This window comes from Rutidosis leptorrhynchoides, chromosome 11 (assembly GCF_046630445.1).
Source record: "Rutidosis leptorrhynchoides isolate AG116_Rl617_1_P2 chromosome 11, CSIRO_AGI_Rlap_v1, whole genome shotgun sequence".
NCBI lineage: Eukaryota > Viridiplantae > Streptophyta > Magnoliopsida > Asterales > Asteraceae > Rutidosis > Rutidosis leptorrhynchoides.
Genome location: NC_092343.1, coordinates 368,596,696 through 368,604,024, shown reverse-complemented (window position 1 = coordinate 368,604,024; position 7,329 = coordinate 368,596,696). Strand labels below are relative to the sequence as shown.

The 7,329-nt window shown below is 36.9% G+C and overlaps 1 pseudogene; it reads left to right on the top strand.

Moving 5' to 3' along the window:
- Nucleotides 1–380: 380 nt before the first annotated feature.
- On the top strand, nt 381–5,370 carry LOC139875917 (benzyl alcohol O-benzoyltransferase-like; annotated as a pseudogene).
- The last annotated feature ends 1,959 nt before the right edge of the window (nt 5,371–7,329 follow it).

Below are 7,329 nucleotides of genomic sequence, written 5' to 3'. Positions count from 1 at the left end.
CCCCCCGATTGGTTACTTCCCTCTTGATCCTAATATATATATATATATATATATATATATATTATATATATATATATATATATATATATATATATATATATATATATTCATAATAATAATAATAATTATTATTATTATATTAGTAATTAGTAATAATAATAATAATAATACCAGTAATAATAATAATTATGATGATGATGATGATGATGATGATGATGATGATGATGATGATGATGATGATGATGATGATGCAAGGAATTTTCAGTCAAACAAACACAACATGAACACAAGCATGTCACACCCCAATCCTCTATAAGTTCACCTTCATTTCCATGTTCAACCACAAACACTGAATAAACAAACACAACATGCACACACACATGTCACAAATGGAGGCTCCTTTAACATTCATTGTTCGGAGACGTGCACCGGAGCTCATTCGTCCAGCGAAACCCACACCACGTGAGCTAAAACCTCTATCAGACATTGATGATCAAGAAGCCCTTCGAATACATATCCCATTTATTCAATTTTATCGTAGTGATCCAAAAATGAAAAATAAGAACCCTTCAAGTTTGATAAGAGAGGCTTTAGCTAAGGTGTTAATATTTTACTATCCGTTTGCTGGCCGCCTCAAAAAAGGAGCGGCTGGGAAACTGATAGTAGATTGCACTGGAGAAGGTTTATTATTTACAGAGGCTGAAGCGGATGTCACATTAAAAGAATTTGGTAATGACCTTCAACCGCCATTTCCTTATTTAGAAGAGCTTCTTTATTACGTTCCAGGATCTAGTGACATTCTAGATTCACCGTTAATGCTAATTCAGGTAAAATTTAATTCATCTCTATAAGTTATATAAACTCTAATAAAAAAAATTGGTTGATAATTACCACTTTGAGATATAGTTCCGTTAACACAAACTGAAGCAAAATATAAATTATCAAAATATGCATTCTCTAATCATTCTAGCTTGGACCGTTTTTACACGTTAAATGATGGTATTTCTAATATCACTTGCGTTCGACATCACTGAATCATACTCTATTTATATTACCATATAGTTATATTGTGTAATTTTTAAATGTTTTGTTAATAGGTAACACGATTGTTATGTGGAGGTTTTATCTTTGCCATTCGAATCAACCACACCATGAGCGACGCAACAGGTATCGTTCAGTTCATGACAGGTTTGGGTGAAATGGCACAAGGTGCATCAAGGCCATCAACAATGCCTATATGGCAAAGGGATTTGCTTTCTGCAAGGGACCCACCACGCATCACGTGTACTCATAGCGAGTACAATGAAGTGGAAGACACAAAGGGTACGATCATTCCACTAGATGACATGAAACATAAATCATTTTTCTTTGGCCCTTCTCAAATATTATCGTTACATAAGTTGGTTCCACAGTACATAAAGAAGTGCACTACTTTGATATCTTAAGTGCTTGCCTATGGCGTTGTCGTACTATTGCACTCCAACCAAATCCGGAACAAGAGATGCGTATGATGTTTCCTATTGATACGCGTAGCATGTTTAATCCTTCCATTCCTAAAGGGTATTATGGTAATTGTGTTGCTACTCCCGTGGCCATTTCAACGGCCGGAGATCTTTCCACCAAACCATTAAGTCACACACTAAAACTTGTAATGAAAGCCAAATCTAATGTCAATGAGGAGTATATGAGATCAGTAGCCAACTTAATGGTAATTAAGGGACGTCCTCGTTTAACAGCCAATAAAAGCTACTTTGTCTCGGATGTGCGTCTTGCAGGATTTGATTTAGTTGATTTCGGGTGGGGGAAACCGGCCTACGGAGGACCTGCGAAAGGGGGAGTAGGTATTATGTTCCCAAGTGGTGTCGTTAGTTTATATGTACGTTATAGAAATATTAAAGGCGAGACTGGGATTGTGGTACCTATAAGTCTGCCGAATGCGGTCATGGATAAGTTTGTGGAAGAGCTAAATAAGTTACTAGTTCATGCTAGACTATAATTTATATATCTTCATGTTTTATTAGTGCAATACATGCTTTTAAGAGTGGTTTTTGTTAAAAGTTGATTTTAATTGTGTGCATTTGTAGTTAACTCTGGTTATTTTTGTTGTCTTTTATGGTTCTATTATTAACTAATAGATAAATTGATATGTGATTCTTATGTATGGAGCTTTTTAAACGAATTTTCCAAACAAAGTCTTAGACCAGACCTTAAGTGGCGTAACTTTTGGTTTGACTCCAGCATGGCCCAAACTTAAAACCCACTAACGCCTCTTATGCGGCGTGATTTTTTGAATCAAGAGACGAGAATGCCTCATGAACTAGGAACAAACTTAATTTATCTTTCTATCTGAAAATAGGAGATTATACTTTAATTATTACCATTAAGTAAGTAAGATTGTCAATTGGTTAACTTTGATATGGTATTTAAAGTTATTTGAGGCCCAAGATATAGGCCCAAACATATAGGACTACTGTGTGAGATTTTAGATGTGAAATTTGGATTAAAGTTTCCGAAGATCATTCACACCTATTGGTGGCAAAAACAAATTTAGATGACGATTTGTTCAATGAAATACGTTCTTCATGACCTGTATCAACTTGAGCAAACTAATCGTGATATTCTACAGCACAGATTTCGGGTTCGTTAGCAGTGGCGGATCTAGGTTTCGTAGTTGCTGATTTCACTAGTTAAAAGTTCAAAAAAATTACACCATTCAGTGGTGTCACACACAAAAAGTTACACTATCCAATGGTATCACTAGTTAAAGACCCCGAAATTTTTCACGGCATCGCGTATTTCACTAGTAATCGATGATCTCATTATGCCAATCGTGGCTGTATAAATAGCTGATTACATGGTTTGTTTACAAAGATAAGTATTAGCCTAACTACTTTAGCACAATTACAGGGATTGGCTTTTGACTCTACAAACATACGACTAAGTACATTACAAACATACGACTAAGTTACAATAGTTAACTTGTTGGGCCGGTTATGTAGTAGGCTTGTTATTACACCCCCGCAGTCGTAGCGATCGGTGGTCGAATGCATAGGCTGGAGCGAAAATCATTAAATAAGATGTGCGGGAGTCCTTTAGTGAATATGCCCGCAATTTGGTAACGTGTTGGTACATGAAGCACGCGGACGTGTCCTTTGGCGACTTTTTCACGGACAAAGTGAATATCTAATTCAATGTGTTTAGTACGTTGATGTTGAACGGGATTTCCGGAAAGATATATAGCACTTACATTGTCACAAAATACGAATGTAGCTTTGAGAGTTGGACAATGTAACTCGAGTAAAAGATTACGTAACCAACATGTTTCAGCAACCGCGTTGGCAACCCCTTAGTACTCAGCTTTGGCGCTCGAGCGGGAAACAATCTGTTGATGTTTAGATGACCACGAAATGAGATTATTACCAAGATATACATCGTAACCGGATGTAGAACGGCGAGTGTCGAGACAACCACCCCAATCGGCATCAGCAAATGCAACCAGATCTCGTGATTTAGAAGGCGTGATGTGTAGGCCAACGGAAAGTGTACCTTGAATGTATCGGATTACACGTTTTAATGCATGCATATGGTTAAGGTGTGGATCATGCATGTGAAGACAAAGTTGTTGAACCGCGTATGAGATGTCGGGTCATGTGAAGGTTAAATATTGTAAGGCACCAGCTAAACTATGAAACAATGTTGCTTTGGAGTACGGTTCACTTGAGTGTACACTTTGTTTCCTTGAGTATCGACAGATGTAGCTACGGGATTGCAGACCGTCATACCCGCACGGTCAATGATATCTAATGCATAAGCCTTTTGGTTTAGAAATAACCCTTGTTGGTTGCGAGTTACATGTATACCCAGAAACGAGTTTAATGGCCCTAAGTCCTTCATCTCAAATTCGTTGGCTAGTATTTCATCAAGTGATTGCGGAGAGTAGACGAAGAAGTGACTAAAATAATATCGTCTACATACAATAGTAAAAATGTTGTGTCCCTGTTATGCGTGTAAATAAATAAAGAGTTATCACATTTGCTATTAATAAAACCAAAAGTTGAGACGTAATTCGCGAACCGTTGGTACCAAGCCCGTGGTGCTTGCTTTAAACCGTATAGCGAGCACTTCAATAGACATACATGATTTGGGTGTTGCTTATCTCGAAAGCCAAGGAGTTGGTACATGTATAAGGTTTCATATAAATGAGCGTGTAAAAATGCGTTCTTAACGTCTAGTTGATGAATGGACCATGAATTGGATACGGTTATACTAAGAACGGTACGTATTGTTGTCGGCTTAACAACGGGGCTAAATGTCTCTTGACAATCAATACCGGGTTGTTGAGATCGGCCATCACCCACTAAGCGAGCTTTATATCGCTCAAATGTACCGTCTTAATGTGTTTTATGTGTAAAAATTCACATGGAGTGAATTACATGCATGTGTGGTTGACGCGGGACAAGGGTCCACGTCTCATTATCCATAAGGGCCTTGTATTCGTCGGTCATGGCACGGTACCAATTAGGGTCATTAAGTGCATGTTTAGAATTAGTAGGGATAGGTGAAATGGTGGTAGCCGAGAGATCAAATAAAATTTTAGGTTTTAGAATTCCATATTTGCTTTTTGTGGTCATGTGGTGTTGTGGGGGATTCAGTGGTGAAGGGACACAGTTAGATTGTGAAACAGATGGGTTTGAAACAGAAGTGAAATCAGGAGAAGTAGACGTAGGGATATGAGATGAACAGTTGGGCTAGGGTCTGTTTGTTGGGCCTGCGTAACAAGTGGAGTAGATGGCTAATCAGTGTAAGGAATTGGGCCAGGCAAGGAGTTTGGGCCGGTTATGTGGGGAGAAGAATCTGAGGTAGAGTTGCTACTGATTTGAGTATGCCGAAGTGGGCTGGAATTTGGTGTAGTTGGGCCGGAGGAGATAGTGGGCTCAATGTTGTCCGAGGAGTAGTTAATGGGGTTAATACTTTCTGTGAGAAATTTGTAGTTAGGAATGGTGGTATTGGTAGATGTTGTGAAAGGGAAATTTGTTTAATTAAATATAACGTGGCGAGAGATAATGATTTTGTGAGTTTTTAGGTCGTAGCAAAAATAACCACGGTGATCATTGGGGTATCCGAGAAAGACACAAGGTGTGGAGCGAGACTGTAGTTTGTTGATAGTGGAGGATGGAAAAAGTGGGAAGCAAAGACATCCGAATGTGCGGAGGGAACCGTAAGAGGGTGTTCGATTATATAGTAGTTGTGTGGGTGATAGGTTTTGGTTTTGTTTATTAGGGAGTATATTGTGAAGATATGTGGCGGTTTGAAGGGCGTAGTGCCAAAATTTGGCTGGAACGGAAGATTGAGATAGAAGAGTACGCATGATATTATTAATTGCCCGAATTTTGCGTTCGGCTTTGCCATTTTGGGAAGAAGTGTAGGGGAATGAGAAACAAAAGAGTACATCTCCTTTGTTGTAATACCCTGTCAAAATTCACTAACGCTGTATTAACCTCCGGTCCCACAGTTAACGGCCGCACCCTCTATATGAGACGTTTTTCAAAAAGCATTCACATTAATTCTTAACAAAACGTTGTCATTAAATGTAAAGTAAACAAAAATAGTTTAATATCGATGACAAAATAAATAATCAACGACATTATTTAATGTAAATAGTTTCAAAATGCGAATGTAATAAGTCTATGAAAAAAAGAATGCTGGACTCCATCCAATGTATGCAAGCAATCATTAAACAGAGCGGAAGCTATACCTCTAGAGACCTGAGATAAAACATGCAAACAGCTCACCAAAATTGTTGAGTGAATCTGCAGGTTCGGTAAATAGTTTATCGTTTATTAGACCACGAGATTTCGTACAAAGCATTGTAAAATTTTATACATCTGTTATGAGCACTTGAATATAAAGCTTTAACCCGCAAATAGCTAAGCGCTACGCGACTTATCCTTTACCCTTTGATAGTATACACTGATTAGGTGTATAAGTTACAAAGTAATATGCACCTGTTCGTTGGGTGAGACTGTCAGACCTAACGGATCAGTCCATATGATTCGAGCTTACGTATGTAATTAAAATATTCATGCTAAGGGATTTTTGATCAAACTCATATGTATATCAGTTTAAGTACTCGTGTCTAATTCATAAAGCAGTTTAAAATAGCATGTTATTCATCCTAAAAATAAAATCATATGGGACTGCAGACTCACCTTGAGTGCACTTCCATAGTATTAGTTGTCCTATTGCTCAGACCGACTCGATTGTATTAGTAAAAGTCAACACAAGGTCAACTAGTTCATGCAAGTCAACAAAACTAAAACTTGGTCAATTTGGTCAACCTAATTCAGCTACATTGGTAGGTCACATCAATGATGTCATAACGTCAAACCAAGGTCAATTCGTAAGTCTTAAACATTAGTTTAACATTTTCACGTTTTCTAGTTCGGTTGTTGTAAGTGTTGACGGAAGTCATGCAAACAAACAAGCATTATTCACAAATGACAAATCATGAAAATATGATAAACTCCATATCATAAGTATATGTCATTAGCTTTCTAAAAAGATCAATCATGCTATCATACAATTTCTAGAACTCACGTTGCATGCAATTTATACCAATTCAGTTTCTACACGCGCACCGGATTTGTAAAATCTAACATTTATTCTAGAAATATGTAAATCATACAAGACTAGTGGTAGATGGTCAAAAACATCTCAAAGTTTAATATATAAAATTTCCAAAGATTTTCATATAGCCAATTTTTACATTTTTGCATTTCAAGTCGGACTTTTTGATTTGGATAGAATTCAGACATACCATTTTGGAACACGTATAGCATATAGCATATAAGGTTTCCAAGTGTTGACATTCAAATGAACTATGTTTCTTAACTTATAAATACTAACATACCAAAATATCAAGTTCCCAATCAATTTTTATATCATGCTAGACCAGTTTGTATGCATACGAGACAGTTTAGACTCCGTTCAAGTAGTCATTTTCAGGCGCGATTATCTGGACATCTAGAAACAAGTAGTATACATGATCTAAATGAAAAATAAAAGAACTTTTTATGAAATTTCCAAATCTCAAAAGCTTATTTTCCAGAAATCAATTTAAATAGTCGTTTACCTCTGTTCAAAAGTGTTGATTAACAAGTTTTACCATGAACAATCAAATGAGCATAAATCAAGTTTTACAAATCCAAACAATATGATATCCGAGTCCAAATTGAGTGTTTTTTGCTTATATTTCCAATGGTATTCAATTCATACACTAATTCATAACACAACAATCGCAGTTTTCTATTCAAAGCACCCAAACACGTC